The following is a 15,708-nucleotide window of genomic DNA, read 5'->3' as shown; positions in this document are numbered from 1 at the left end:
AACAGCCTTTGAGATGCTAGTCTGCTGTTTTCTCAGCAAAATAAATTCCTTTCTTATTTTACCACCACTCGTCTTTCTGCCTTTGAATTTGTCGGTAGTGAACCTAGTCTGTGGGAACCCCCAGAGCCAGGTGCTCTTGCACCCTTGGGCCCTGGTTACAGGGACAAAAAATTGATTTAAAGAAATAATAGCCGAGAACTTTCCAATTCTAGGGAGAGAATTAGACATCCAAGTACATGATGATAACAGATCACCCTATTATCTCAATGCAAAACAAACTATCCAAGACACACTATGATAAAATTGTCAAAAATGGAAGATAGGAGGAGCTTGGGAAGACAGCTTAGGAGGTTCCTAAGCTCATCTTGTCCCGCAGATATGTCTAGATAATTAGTCACATCAGTGCAACTAACCCAAACAACAATCCGAAACCTGCAGAACAGACTCTTTACAGTTAACTGTAAAGAAAAGGCCACATCAAAAAGAGTAAGAGGGGTGGAAGTAGGGATGAACCAAACCCTCTGTGAGACTAACCACACATAGGAGAGACACCACAAGCATAGAGAAGGGAGAGAAATAGACCCTACATCAGGCACCCCAGTAACAGGAGATCTACATTGGGAAGATGAGTTCCAAGAACATTTGATTTGAAAACCGGGAGGGCTTAGTGTCAAGAGTTTGTACAACCAGTGAGGCTTAACTCCGGGTACTTTAAAAATGAACAGGCTCTGTTCTGGGAGAGCCAGGTGATAAGAAACTGAGTTCCTGTCCTTAAGGAGACAACATAAGAAACCACCCTCCCGAGATACAACATAGAAACAGCAGTTTGAAAAGGGTCTGGGGTATACAGGAAGGAGATTAATTTACTAATCTCAGAACATGCGCAGGACATTCAGAGACCTTTAGGAGACTTCACCAAGAATGAAACAGTTGATGGGTGTCATTTCTTCCCCACTCCCACCGCCTAGCCTAGAGAGCCAGACACCTGCAGGAATCAGCTTGAACACTCTCCACCTAGCTTTCTAATACCACATGCTCCACTCCCATGTTCTCCTGTAGATCTGCCCACTTAGCAGGAGTTCCTCCCAAGTGCTCCTGATGTGTCTCATTCTGCAAGCAGTCCTGACACCGAATAGCACTGCTCCAAAGTGACTCTTGCCCTAGGAAGAGGGGAAGATAGCCACACGCACCAGTTCAGCTGCAGCTCCAGCAGTGGGCTGGGGCAGACATCTAATCTTACTGCCAGCACTGTCTACCATCAGAACCCTCACAGGAGACAGCACAAGGAGAGAGCCTTATAGTTTGAGATCATTGCAACCCCAACAGATGTGATTGGGGGCAGACATTTGGTTTGACTGCAGCCTCCACTTGTGGATGAATGCCTCTCAGGGGACCACACAGGGAGAGTGTCATGTAGTTCAGTGGAACTATAGCCCTGGCACATGGGCTGAGGGCAAGCATCTGGTCTGACCCAACTACAAACACAAGTTAGCCCCAGACTAGCCTCTTAGCAGCACAGGGGACAAACCTTGCTCACAGTAAGCAAAGTGGGCCACTGCAGCCAACTGTACTGAAGGCAAACCTGGCTCAGTCGCAACAGTAGGACACACAAAAAACACATAGGAGATACCCCTGAAGTGCCTGGCTCTGCTGAGCAGGGAACATTGTACTGTAGGGCTCTAGAGGGCCTCTTCTTCACAAGGCCACTACTTTCAAGAGCAGGAGATGTAGCTGACTTCCTAATACATGGAAATAAACACAGAGAGTTAAATAAAATGAGACAGAACAGGACTAAGTCATAGCCCTAAATGAAAGAACAGGACAAAATCATAGCAAAAGAGCTAAATGAAGCAGAGATAAACAATATGTGTAATAGATAATTTAAAGTAATGGTCATAAAGATACTCACTGGATTTGAGAAAAGAGTGGAGGACCTCAGTGAGACCTTCAACAGAAAAAATATAAAAAAGAATCAAACATGAAAAACGCAATAGCTGAAATTTAAAATACACTGGAGGGAATCAATAATAGATAACAGAAAGAAGAGAACCAAATCAGGGGCAGCCCGGGTGGCTCAGCAGTTTAGCACCACCTTCAGCCCAGGGACTGATCCTGGAGACCTGGGATTGAGTCCCACGTGGGGCTCCCAGCATGGAACCTGCTTCTCCCTCTGCCTGTGTCTCTGCCTCTCTCTCTCTCTCTCTGTGTGTCTCTCACGCATAAATAAATAAAATCTTTAGAAAAAAAAAGAATACCCATCAAAGCTATCATTAAGAATAGAGGAGAGATGAGCAGTTTCCCAGACAAAAGTTAAAAGAATTCATCACCACCGAACGAGCCTCAAAAGAAATGTTAAAGGAGATTCCTTAAGTGGAAAGAAAAGGCCATAATCAAGAGTAAGGAAACTAGAAAAGGAAAATTCACAGGTAAATACAAACATAATAAAAGTAGTAGGCTAATCACTTATAAAACTTATAATCTCTTCTAAAATGGAGGTTAATGTGCACACAAGCAGTAAAATCAATTACATCTATAAAAATCTGTCAAGGTATTCTGTCAGATGGGTGATTCAGCATCTGACTCTTGATTTCAGCTCAGGTCTTGATCTCAGGGTCATGAGTTCGAACCCCACATTGGGTTCCACACTAGGCATGGAGCCCATGTTAAAAAAAATCTGTCAAGATATTCACACACACACACACACACACACACACACACACACCAATATAAAGTATGATATTACATATATAAAATATAGGGGGAGGAGTAGCAATTTAATGCTTTTAGAATGGGTTCAAACTTAAGTAACCATTAACTTAATATAGACCCCTATATATGTAAGATGTAAGATGTAAGATGTTATGTAAGCTTAATGGTAACAAGTGAAAAATCTGTGATATATATGCAAAAAATAAAAGAAAAGGAATCTAAGCATATCACTAAAGAAAGCCATCAAACAACAATGGGAGAGAGCAAAAGAAGAAAGGAACACAGAAGAACTACAAAAAAATAAAACCCCATAAAACAAGTAATGAAATGCCAGTAAGTGCATAGTTATCAATAATTACTTTGAATGCAAATTATTGGACTACATGCTTCAATCAAAAGATATAGGGTGACTGAATGGATAAAAAAGAAAGATCCAGGGTGCCTGGGTGGCTCAGTTAGTAAGCATCTGCCTTTGGCTCCAGTCATGATCCCAGGGTCCTGGGATCAAGGGCTTCAGGATTGGTGGGGAGCCTGCTTCTCCCTCTCCCTCTGCCCTTCCTAATGCCGCCTGCCCCTGTTTGTGCTTGCTCTCTCTTGTGCACTCTCTGCCTCTCTCTCTCTCAAATAAGTAATTACAATCTTAAAAAAAAAAAAAAAGCAAGACCCATCCATATACTGCCTTCAAAAAACTAACTTCAGACTTAAAGACATCCAGATAGAAAGTAAAAGGATGGAAAAATATTTATCACGCAAATGAAACTGAAAAGAAAGCTGGGGTAGCATTACTCTTAACTATAGGAAACAAACTGTGGGTTGCTGGAGGGGAGGTGGGTGGGGGGATGGGGTAACTGGGTGATGGGTATTAAGGAAGCCACTTGATGTAATGAGCACTGGGTGTTATATGCAGCTGATGAATCACTAAGTTCTATCCCTGAAACTCATAATATGGTATATGTTAATTAAAATGAATTTAAATTTTAAATTTTTAAAGTAATGGAAGCAGGAAAAAGAAAAAATGGACTTTTAAACAAAGACTGTAACAAGTGACAAAGAAGGGACACTGCCTAATAATAAAAGGAACAATCAACCAAAAGATGTAACAAATGTAAATATTTACCACCCAAAATGGGAGCACCCGAATATGTAAAGCAGCTAATAACAAACATAAAGTTAGTAACTGATAGCAAAACAATAATAGTGGGGACTTTAATATCCCACTTACATCAATGAATAGATCATCCAAACAGAAAATCAACAAGGAAGTAGTGGCTTTGAATGACACATTGAACCAGATAGTTCTAACAGATATATTCAAACACTCCATCCTAAAACAGTAAAATACCCATTCTTTTCAACAGCACATGGAACATTCTCCAGAATAGATCACAGTTTATGCCACAAAACAATTCTCAACAAATGTAAAAAGATTGAAATCATATCATGCATTTTTCCAACCACAATGGTATGAAACTCAAAATCAATCATAAGAAAAAATCTGGAAAGAATACAAATATAGGCAGGTTAAATACCATGATACTAAACAATGAATAAGACAACCATGAAATCAAACAAAAATTTAAAAACATACAAGGAGATAAATGAAAATAAAAACAAAATGGTCCAAAATCTTTGGGATACAGCAAAAGCTGTTCTGGAAGGGAAGATTATAGCAATACAGATTAACCTCAAGATGCAAGAAAAATAAATAAACCTAATCTTACACCTAAAGGAACTGGAAAAAGGGAAGAAACAAAGCCCAAAGCCTGTAGAAAGAAGGAAATAATGAAGATTAGAGTGGAAATAAATGAAATAGAAACTAAAAAGACAATAGAATAGATCAATGAAATGGAAGCTCGTTCTTTGAAAGATCAACAAAATTGATAAATCTTTAGCTAGATCATCAAAAAGAATAGGGGGTGAAGAGGAAGAGGAGAGAGAGAGAGAATCCAAAATCAGAAAGAAGGAGGAAGGGTCACCTGAGTGGCACAGTCTGTTAAGTATCTGACTCTTGGTTTCAGCTCAGGTTGTGATCTTAGGGTCACATGAAGCTCCATGCTTATAATGGAGTCTGCTTCAGATTCTCTCTCCCTCTGTCCCTCCTGCTCATGCTCTCTCTCTAAAATAAATAAATAAATCTTAAAAACAAAAGAAATGAAGGAGGAGAAATAGCAGCCAACACTACAGAAATATAGAGGATTATAAGAGGATATTATGAAAAATTATTTGTCAACAAATTGGACAACCTAGAAGAAATGGGTAAATTCCTGGAAATATATAACCTACCAAAACTGAATCAGGAAGAAATAGAAAATTTGAATGGACTGATTACTAGCAATTAAATTGAATACATAATCAAAAAACTCCTAACCAACAAAAGTCCAGGACCGGATGGCTTTGCAGGTGAATTTTACCAAACATTTAAAGAAGACTGAGTACCGATTCCTATTCTTCTCAAGCTATCCTAAAAATAGAAGAGAAAGGAAAGATTCCAAATTCATTCTGTGAGGCAAGCATTTATTCTGTGATAAAGACACTACAAAAAAAGGGAGGGCACTTGGGTGGCTTAGTTGGTTAAGCATCCAACTCTTGATTTTGGCTTAGGTCATGATCTGTGGGTCTAGGATTGAACCCTGGATCAGGCTCTGTACTCAGTGAGGCGTCTATTTGAAGTTCTCTCCTTTCCTCTCCCTCTACCCCTCCCTTCACTTGTGCATTCTATCTCTCTCAAATAAATAGATGAATCTTTTTTAAAAATGGGATTTATTCCAGTGATGCAAGATGGTTCAATATTCATAAATGAATTGACAGGATACATCACCCTAACAAGAGAAAGGATAAAAATCATGTGATCATTTCAATAGTAACAGAGTTGCAGAAAGCATTTGACAAAGTATAACATCTATTCATGATGAAAACTCAACAAAGTAGATTTAGAGGGGATATATCTCAACATAATAAAGGACATACAAGTACACCCACAGCTAAAATTATGCTCAATGGTAAAAAATACTGAGAGCTTCTCTTCTAAGGTCAGGAATGTAACAAGGATGTTCGCTCTCACTACTTTTATTCAACATAGTACTGGAAGTCCTAGCCACAGCAATCAGACAATAAAAGGAAGTAAAAGGCATCCAAATTTATGAGGAAGAAATAAAACTGCCACTATTTGCAGATGACATGATACTATTTATAGAAATCCCTAAAGACTCCACAAAAAACACTACTTAGAACTAGTAAATAAATTCAGTAAAGTTTGAGGATACAAAATTAATATGCAGAAACGTGTTGCATTTCTATACACTAAAAATAAAGTGCCAGAAAGAGAAATTGAGAGAACCATCCCATTTACAATTGCACCAAAAATAATAAAATACATAGGAATAAACTTAATCAAGGAGGTAAAAGACCTGTACTCCAAAAACTATAAAATATTGATGAAAAAAATTGAAGATGACACAAATAGTAAGATATTCTAATGCTCATGGATTGTGAGACCCAATATTGTTAAAATATCCATACTACTCAAAGCAATCTAGAGATTTAATGCAACTCCTATTAAAACACCAACAGCATTTTTCAGAGTACTAGAACAAATAATCTTAAAATTTGTATGGAACCACAAAACACTGTGAATAGCCACAGCAATATGAAAAAAGAACAAAACAGAAGGTACCACAATCCCATATTTCAAGGTATACTAAAAAGCTGTAGTAATCAAAACAGTATGGAACTGACACAAAAATAGACACATAGATCAACAGAAAACTGAGTAGAGAGTCGAGAAATAAACCCATACTTTTATGACCAATTAATCTATGGCAAAGGAAGCAAGAATATACAATGGGAAAAATATAGTTTCTTCAACAAATGTTGAGAAAACTGAACAAGTACATACAAAAAAAGATGAAACTGGACACCATATACCATATTCCATTCTTACACCATACCAAAACAAACAAACAAACAAACAAAAAAACCCAAAACCAAAAACAAAAAAACCTCAAAATAGATTGAAGATCTAAATGTGAGACCTGAAATCATAAAATTCCTAGAAGAATCCATAGGCAGTAATTTATTTGACATTACCTATAGAAACATTTTTCTAAATGTGTCTCCACTGCCAAAGGAAACATAAACTATTGGGACTACATCAAAAAGAAAAAGCAAAGCTTTTTCACAGCAAAGGAAACCATCGATAAAACAAAACAAAACAAACAAACAAACAAACAAAAAAACCAACCTACTGAATGGGAGAATATAATTGCAAATGATATATCTGGGGCACCAGAGCGGTCATGGTCCAGGGGGTCCTGGGATCAAGCCCCACATTGGACTCTCTGCTTTGCCCCCTGCTTATTCCTCTGCTCCCCCTCCTGCTCATGCTCCCTTTTTCCCTCAAAATAAATAAATAAAATATTTTTTTAAAGCAAATGATATATGTGATAAGGGGTTAATATCCAAAATACATAAAGAATGTACACAATACAACACCAAAAAACCCAATCCTATTTAAAAAATGGGCAGAGGACATGAATAGATATTTTCCCAGAGAAGACAAACAGGTGATCAGACATATGAAAGGGTATCATTAATATCAAGAAAATGCAAATCAAAACAATAATGAGATATTACCTCATACCTGTCAGAATGGCTAAGATAAAAAACACAAGAAACAAGTGTTGGGAGGATGTAGAGAAAAAGGATCCCTCATGCATTGTTGGTGGGAATACAAAGTGCAGCAACTGTGGAAAACAGTACGGAGCAGGGGGGTAATCAAAAGTTAAAAATAGAAATACCAAATGATCCAGTAATGCCAGTACTGGGTATTTATCCAAAGAAAACAAAAGCACTAATTTAATCCCTATGTTGTTTATTGTAGCAATATTTATAGTAGCCAAGATATGGGAGCAACTCATGTGTCCATCAATAGATGAATGGATAAAAAAAGAGGTGGTATCTGTATATACAATGGAAGAGTATTTAGTTATAAAAAAGAATGAAGGCAACTAAAAAGATGTTATTAATAAGTCCCTACATACCAATAATTAAATATTAAATGGACTGTTCACTAATCAAAAGGCATAGAATGAACAGAGCTGGGGCATCACAATGCCAGATTTCAGGTTGTACTACAAAGCTGTTCTCATCAAGACAGTGTGGTACTGGCACAAAAACAGACACATAGATCAATGGAACATAATAGAAAATCCAGAAGTGGACCCTCAACTCAATGGTCAACTAATATTGGACAAAGCAGGAAAGACTATCCACTGGAAAAGACAGCCTCTTCAATAAATGGTGCTGGGAAAATTGGACAGCCACATGAAGAAGAATGAAACTAGACCATTCTCTTACACCTTACACAAAAATAAACTCAAAATGGATGAAAGATCTAAATGTGAGACAAGAATCCATCAAAATCCTAGAGGAGAACACAGGCAACACCCTTTTTGAACTTGGCCACAGCAACTTCTTGCAAGATACATCTATGAAGGCAAGGGAAACAAAAGCAAAAAATGAATTATTGGGACTTAATCAAGATAAAAAGCTGCACAGCAAAAAAAGAGCATAGAATGATTGGGTGGGTTAATGAAAAAAAAAAAAAAAGCCATCTATCTGCCACCTCCAAAGACTCAATTCAGATTTAAGAACATCCATAAGCTCACAATGAAGAGATGGGGGAATAAAGTGGAACCCAAAACACCGATCAGGGATCATTATACTTACTTTAGAGAAAATAGACTTTAAGCCAAAAATGGTAACAAGAGACAATGGAGATATTTATATAATGATATAGGAGCCTATTCATCAAGAACATGTAATGATTGTAAATATGCACACCAAGAATAGGAACATCTAAATGTATTAAGCAAATACTATAAGATCTAAGGGAAAACCTAAATACAATAATAGTAGAGGACTACAATACTATGCTTTCAGCAATCGACAGATAATTCAGACAGAAAATCAACAAGAGAATATTGGACTTGAACCACTTTAGACCAAATGGATCCAACACGTTTATAGAACATTCCATCCAGGAAGCAGAAGACACATTCTTCTCAAGTACACATGGAACATTCTCCAGGACAAATCACATCAATAGGCTACAAAATAATATTAGCAAATTTAAGAAGATTGAAATCACACCAAATATCTTTTTTTTTTTTTTACAACAATGGTATGAAACTAGAAATCAGCAACAAAAGGAAAACTGGATATTTTCAAGCAAGTGGAAACTTGGTAACACACTCCTGAACAGTGAATGGGTCAAAGAAAAAATAAATAAATAAATAAAAACATTTCTCAAAACAAATGAACCTAGAAACACAACACAGCATGTGGGACATTGTAAGAACAGTTCTAACATGGATATTTACAGCATTAAATGCATATTTTAAGAAAATAGCAAGATCTCAAATACTACCTAACTTCACGACTCTATGAACTAAAAAAAGAGGAACAAACTAAACCTAAAATTAGAAGAAGGAAGGAAATAACAATGGTATTAGTGGAAACAAATGAAATAGAGATCGGAAAAACAATAGAAAAAATCAATGAAACTAAGAGTTGCTTTTTCAAACTTATAGAATTCAAAATGATAAATAAATGATGAGCATAACAAAACTTTAGCTAGTTTAATTAAGAAAAAAGCAGAATACTCAAACAAATAAAATGGAAAGAGGAGACATTACCACTGATATTAAGAAAGAGGAAAAAAATTCATAGGATTATTAAGAGACCACTATGAACAATTATATGTCAACAATGGAATCATCTAGAAGAATTGGATAAATTCCTAAAAACACAACCCACCAAGACTGAATCAGGAAGCAGTACAAAATCTGAACAGACCAATACCAAGTAATGAGATCAAGTCTGTAATCAGAAACATTCCAATACAGAAAGCTCAGGACTAAATGGCTTTACCGGTGAATTCTATCAAACATTTAAAGAACAATTAATTCTATTCCTTCTCAAAGTTCCACAAAATTGAAGAAAAAGGAATACTTCCAAACTCATTTATGAGAACAGTATTATCCTAATATCAAAGCCAGATAAGTACACGACAACAAAAGAGAACTGCAGACCAATATTCCCAATGAATAAAGATGCTCAACAAAATATTAGCAAACTGAATTCAACAGCACATTAAAAGAATCATACACCAAGAGTAACTGGAATTTATCCCTAAAAGCAAGGGATGGTTCAACATTTGCAAATCAGTAAATGTGATACACTACATTAATAGATTGAAGGATGCAAATTGTATGATCATATCAACAGATGCAGAAAATGCATTTGACAAAATATAACATCCTTTCATGATAAAAATGTTTAACAAATTGGGTGTAGAAGAAATGTATCTCAACATAATAAATGTCATATATGACAAATTCACAGCTAACACCAGACTCAACAGTGAAAGATCGAAAGCTTTACCTCTAAGATCAGGAACAACACAAGAATGCCCACTCTGAGAGGCTTTTATTCAGCCCAATACTAGAAGTTGTAGAGCAGTTAAAGGAAACAAAGAAATAAAAGCATTCAATAATGTAACTGTATGGGTCATAAAATACTCCGTGGTCAACAATGGATACATCATCCAGACAGAAAATAAATAAGGAATCAGCAAAGTTGAACAATACCATTAACCAAATAGATGTAACAGACATGTACAAACATCCTATCCAGTAGCAGCAGAAGGAACATTCTTCTCATATCTCCAGGATAGGTAGGATGTTAAAATATAAAACAAGAAATCGGTAATAGAACAATAATTTGTGAGTTCTCAAATATAAACAATACACTTCTGAACAGCTAATAGGTCAAAGAATCAATCAAAAGAGGAATCCAAAAATAGTTTGAGACCCACAAAAAATGAAAACACAACACCAAAATTTATGGGATACAGGACAAGAAGTTCTTACAGGGAAATTTATACAAATAAATGCCTACATTAAGAAAAAAGAAAGATCTCACATAAACAACCTAAATTTACATCTCAGGAACTAGGTAAAAACCAAACTAACCCCAAGACAGCCAAGTAAGGAAACAACAGTGATCAGAGCAGAAATAAATGAAATGGAGTTGAGAAAAACAATAGAAAGGATCAACAAAATTAAGAGCTGGGCTTTTAAAAGAAACAGAATGCTAGGCATCTGATAGCTCAGTTAAACATCTGCCTTAGGCTCTGGAATTGAGTCCTGGGATCGAGATCTACATTAGGCTCCCTGCTCAATGGGGAGTCTGCTTCTCTCTCTGCCCCTCACCCCACTTGTGCTCTTTCTTTTGCTCTCTCTCAATAAAATCCTTAAAAAAAGAAAAAGAAAAAGAAACAACTGATGACTCTTTAGCTAGACTACTAGGATAAAAAAGAGAGAAGACTCAGGTAAATAAAATCAGAAATGAAAAAGGAGATAATGCAGCTAATAATACAGAAAAACTAAGGATCATCAGAAACTACTGCGAACAATTATAAGTCAGCAAATTAGATAACCTAGAAGAAATGGACACATTCCTAGAACATAAGACCTGTGACTGAACCTATGACATAGAGCTTATGACTGAATCAGGAAGAAAAATAAAATCTGAACAGAATAATAACAGTTAAGGAGACTGAAGCGGTAATCAAAAACCTTCCAATGAAGAAAACCCACATCCAGATGGCTTCATCGGTAAATTCTACAAAACATTAAAAGAATTGATGCCAATTTTTCATAAACTCTTTCAAGCATTGAAGAGGAGAGAATATTCCCAAACTCATTTTATGAGGTCATCTTTACTCTCATACCAAAGCCAGATAAGGATACTATAAGAAAGGAAAATTACAGACCAATATCTCTGATGAACATAGGTTCAAAAACCCTCAACAAAATGATGGCACACCACAGCATAACGTACTGAGTTGTGAAAGCACTATGTTGTATGCCTAAGACAAATGTAACATTGTGTCAACTATACTTAAAAAAATACTAGCACACTGTATTCAAAGCACATTAAATAGATGATACATTATAATTAACTGGGAATTATCAATAAAAATGATGTGATGCATTAACAAAATGAAGGATTAAAATTATATGATCATCTCAATATTAAAAATTTTTAATAGAATCCAATATCCTTTCATGATAAATTTTTTTTTCAACAGATTTAGTATAGAAGGAATGCTCCTGAACATAATAAAAGCCACATATGATGAGCCCACAGCTGAAAAGCTGAATGCTTTTTACGTGAGATCAGGAACAAAACAGAGTGCCTACACTTATCACTTCTGTTCAACATAATACTGGAAGTTCTAGCCAGAGCAATTAGCCATTCACATTGGCTTAGTAAAAGGCATCCACATCAGAAGGGAAGATGTAAAATTGCTTGTGTTTTCAGATGACATGATCCTACATATAGAAAACCCTAAAGACTCCACCTAAAACTGTTAGAACTAACCACCAAATTCGATTAAGTTTCAAGATTCAAAATCAACATACAAAAGTCAGTTGTAAAAAAACAGTTGTGAGGTGCCTGGGTGGCTCAGTTGGTTAAGTGTCTGCTTTGGCTCAGGTCATGATCCCAGGGTTTGGGGTCAGGCCCTGCATTGGGCTCCTTGCTTAGCAGAGAGTCTGCTACTCCCCTTCCTCCCTCTCCCTACTCACGCTCTCTCTCTCTCTCTCTCCCGCTCTCAAATAAATAAAATCTTTTTTAAAAAGTTAAAAAAAATAAGTCACAATTGTATGTCTATATACTAACAACAAGCTATTTAAAAATGCAATTAAGGAAACAGTCTCATTCAAAATAGCATCAAAAACAATAAAATACTTAGGAAGAGATTTAAACAGGAAGGTAAAAGATCTGTACATGGAAAGGTATAAGACATGGATCAAAAAAATTAGAGTAGGCACAAATAAATGGAAAAATATTCTACGTTCAGGAATTAGAAGCATTAATATTGTTAAAATGTGTATACTACCCAAAGCAATCTATATGTTCAAAGCAATCTCTATCAAAATTCCAATGACATTTTTCACAGAAATAGAAAAAAACAATCATAAAATTTGCATGGGACCACAAAAGACCCCAAATAGAGCGATCTTGAAAAAGAAGAAAACAGTCGCAGGCATCACATTTCCTGAATTTAAACACAGTTGGCCCTTGAACAACACAGAGGTTAGGGGTGCCGTCGCCTGGTGCAGTCAAAATCCAAGTATAACTTTTGCATCTCCCAAAACTTAACGACTAATAGCCTACTGTTGACTGGAAGCCATACCCATAACATAAACGGGCACTTAACACACATTTTGTATGTTATGTATATTATTTACTGTATCCTTACAATAAAGTAAGCTAGAGAAAGGAAAATGTTATTTAAAAAAATCACAAGGATAAGAAAATGTATTTACAATATTGTATTTATTTTAAAAATTCTGGGTATAAGTGGACCTGTGCATCTCAGACCTGTTATTCAAGGGTCAGTTGTGTATCACAACGCTATGGTGCTGGCATAAAGACAGATAAGTTACTGGAACAGAATCGAGAGCCCAGACATGAACCCCTGCATATATGGCCAACTAATCTTTGATAAAGGCCGAATCCATATCTCTTCAGTAATTGGTGTTGGAAAATACATAACCACACATAAAAGAATGAAGTTGGATCCATACATGATTAACTGGAAAAGGATTACAAAGCATAACAAAGGATTAAATCCATTACGTGTACATTACGCCTTTTGTAGTTGTCCCATAGTTCTTGGAGATTCTTTCTTTTTTTTTTTTTTTTTAAGATTTTATTTATTTATTCATGAGAGACACACAGAAAGAGGCAGAGACATAGGCAGAGGGAGAAGCAGGCTCCCTGCAGGGAGCCTATTCCTGGATTCCATCCCAGGACCCTGGGATCACGCCCTGAGCCAAAGGCAGATGCTCAACCACTGAGTCACCCAGGTGCTCCTCTTTGGGATTTTTCAATATTCAATCATTTAATACGCAAAAAGTTAGTTTATTTATTCTTTCTAATTTGGATGCCTTTCCTCCTGCCTAACAGCGCTAACTACAACTCCCAGTACAATGTTGAATTTTTAGTGGTAAAGGAGGGCATCTTTGCCTTGTTCCTGATTTTTAGGGGGAAAGCTTTTGGTTTTTCACCAATGACTGTGATTTATAGCTGTATTAGTTTGCTTGACTGCTATAACAAAATACCATAGACTGGGTGATTTAAACAGCAGACATTTATTTCTCACAGTTCTAGAAGCTTAGAAGTCCAAGATCAAGGTGCCAGCTCAGTCAGAGAGCCCTCTTGTTTGTCAGGGCCATATCTGTGTCCTAACATTGCTCACTCACTGTTTTTGTTTTGTTTTGTTTTTTCTGTTTCTATTAAAATGATAGTGCGGGTTTTTTCTCCCCTTTGTTCTAATAATGTGATGCATTATACTGACTTTCCTAGAATAATCACCCTTGCATTCCTGAGATAAATCCCACTTGGTCATGGTGTATAATCCTTTTAACATGCTGTTTGATTTGATTTATTAGTATGTTTTCTGAGGCTTTTCCCATCTATACCCATAAGAGAAATGTTCTTTAGTTTTCTCTTCTTGTGGTGTCTTTGGCTACAATATTTGAGTAATGCCTGCCTCATGGAATGAATTGGAAAGTGTTTCCATCTCTTCTATTATTTGAAAGAATTTGAGAAGGATTGGTGTCAATTCTTTTTTTTTTTTTTAATTTTTATTTATTTATGATAGTCACAGAGAGAGAGAGAGAGAGAGAGAGGCAGAGACTCAGGCAGAGGGAGAAGCAGGCTCCATGCACCGGAAGCCCGATGTGGGATTCGATCCCGGGTCTCCAGGATCGCGCCCTGGGCCAAAGGCAGGCGCCAAACCGCTGCGCCACCCAGGGATCCCGGATTGGTGTCAATTCTTAAATGTTGGTAGAATTTGCCAGTGAAGCCATCTGGTTTTACATCTTTCTTTTTGGATGATTTTTGAAAATTACAGATTCAATCCCATTAGTTGTTATAGATCTGTTCAAGCTTTCTCTTTCTTCTTGGGTCAGTTTGGTCATTTGTCCATTTCATCTAGATTATCTAATATCTTGGTGTGTGATTGTTCATATTATTCTTTTATAATCCTTTTCAATTCTGTAAATCAGTAGTGATGTTCTCATTTTTATTTCTAGTTTTAGTTATTTGTGTCATTTCCCTTTTTGCTTAGTCAGTCTACCTAAAAGGTTGTCAATTTTCCTGACCTTTTCAAGAACCAACTTTGTGTTTTTTTTAATATTCTCTATTGTTTTTCTGCTCTCTATTTCATGTATCTTCACTCTAATCTTTTTTTGTTTCTTCATTACTTAATATTTTCTGTTTACTTTCCAATTCTCTAAATTGTAGAGTTAGTTTTCTGATTTGTGATCTTTCTTATTTTTTAATGTAGACAATTATAACTATAAATGTCACTCTGAGCACTGCTTTTGCATATCCCATGTGTTTTAGTTTTAACTCATGTGCAAGTATCTTCATATTAACCTTGTCAATTTCTTCTCTGGCCCATTGATTATTTTAAAAAGTGTTGTTTAATTTCCACACATTTGTGAATTTTCCAGTTTTACTTCTGTATTTGATGCCTAGCTTCATTCCATGGTGTTCAGACAAAATGCTTTGTATAACTTGTGTCCTAAAATATCTATTCTGGAGAATGTTCCATGTATATTTGATAACAATGTATATTCTGCTATGGTGAGTGTAGTGTTTCATATGTATGTTAGGTTTAATTGATTTTTAGTGTTGTTTGAGACCTCTACTTATTTATTAAAGATTTCTTTATCTTAAGAGAGAGAGAAGGAGAGAGATTTTCAAGCAGACCCCCTGCTGAGCATGGAGCCCAGCCTGGGGCTCGATCCCACGACCATGAGATCATGACTTGCGCCAAAAATCAAGGATCTGATGCTTAACCAATTGAGCAACCCAGGTGCTCCAAAACCTTTATTTATTTCTAGACCTTTTATCTAG

Source organism: Canis lupus, chromosome 22 (assembly GCF_003254725.2).
Source record: "Canis lupus dingo isolate Sandy chromosome 22, ASM325472v2, whole genome shotgun sequence".
NCBI lineage: Eukaryota > Metazoa > Chordata > Mammalia > Carnivora > Canidae > Canis > Canis lupus.
Note: the sequence above shows the minus strand (reverse complement) of the source record.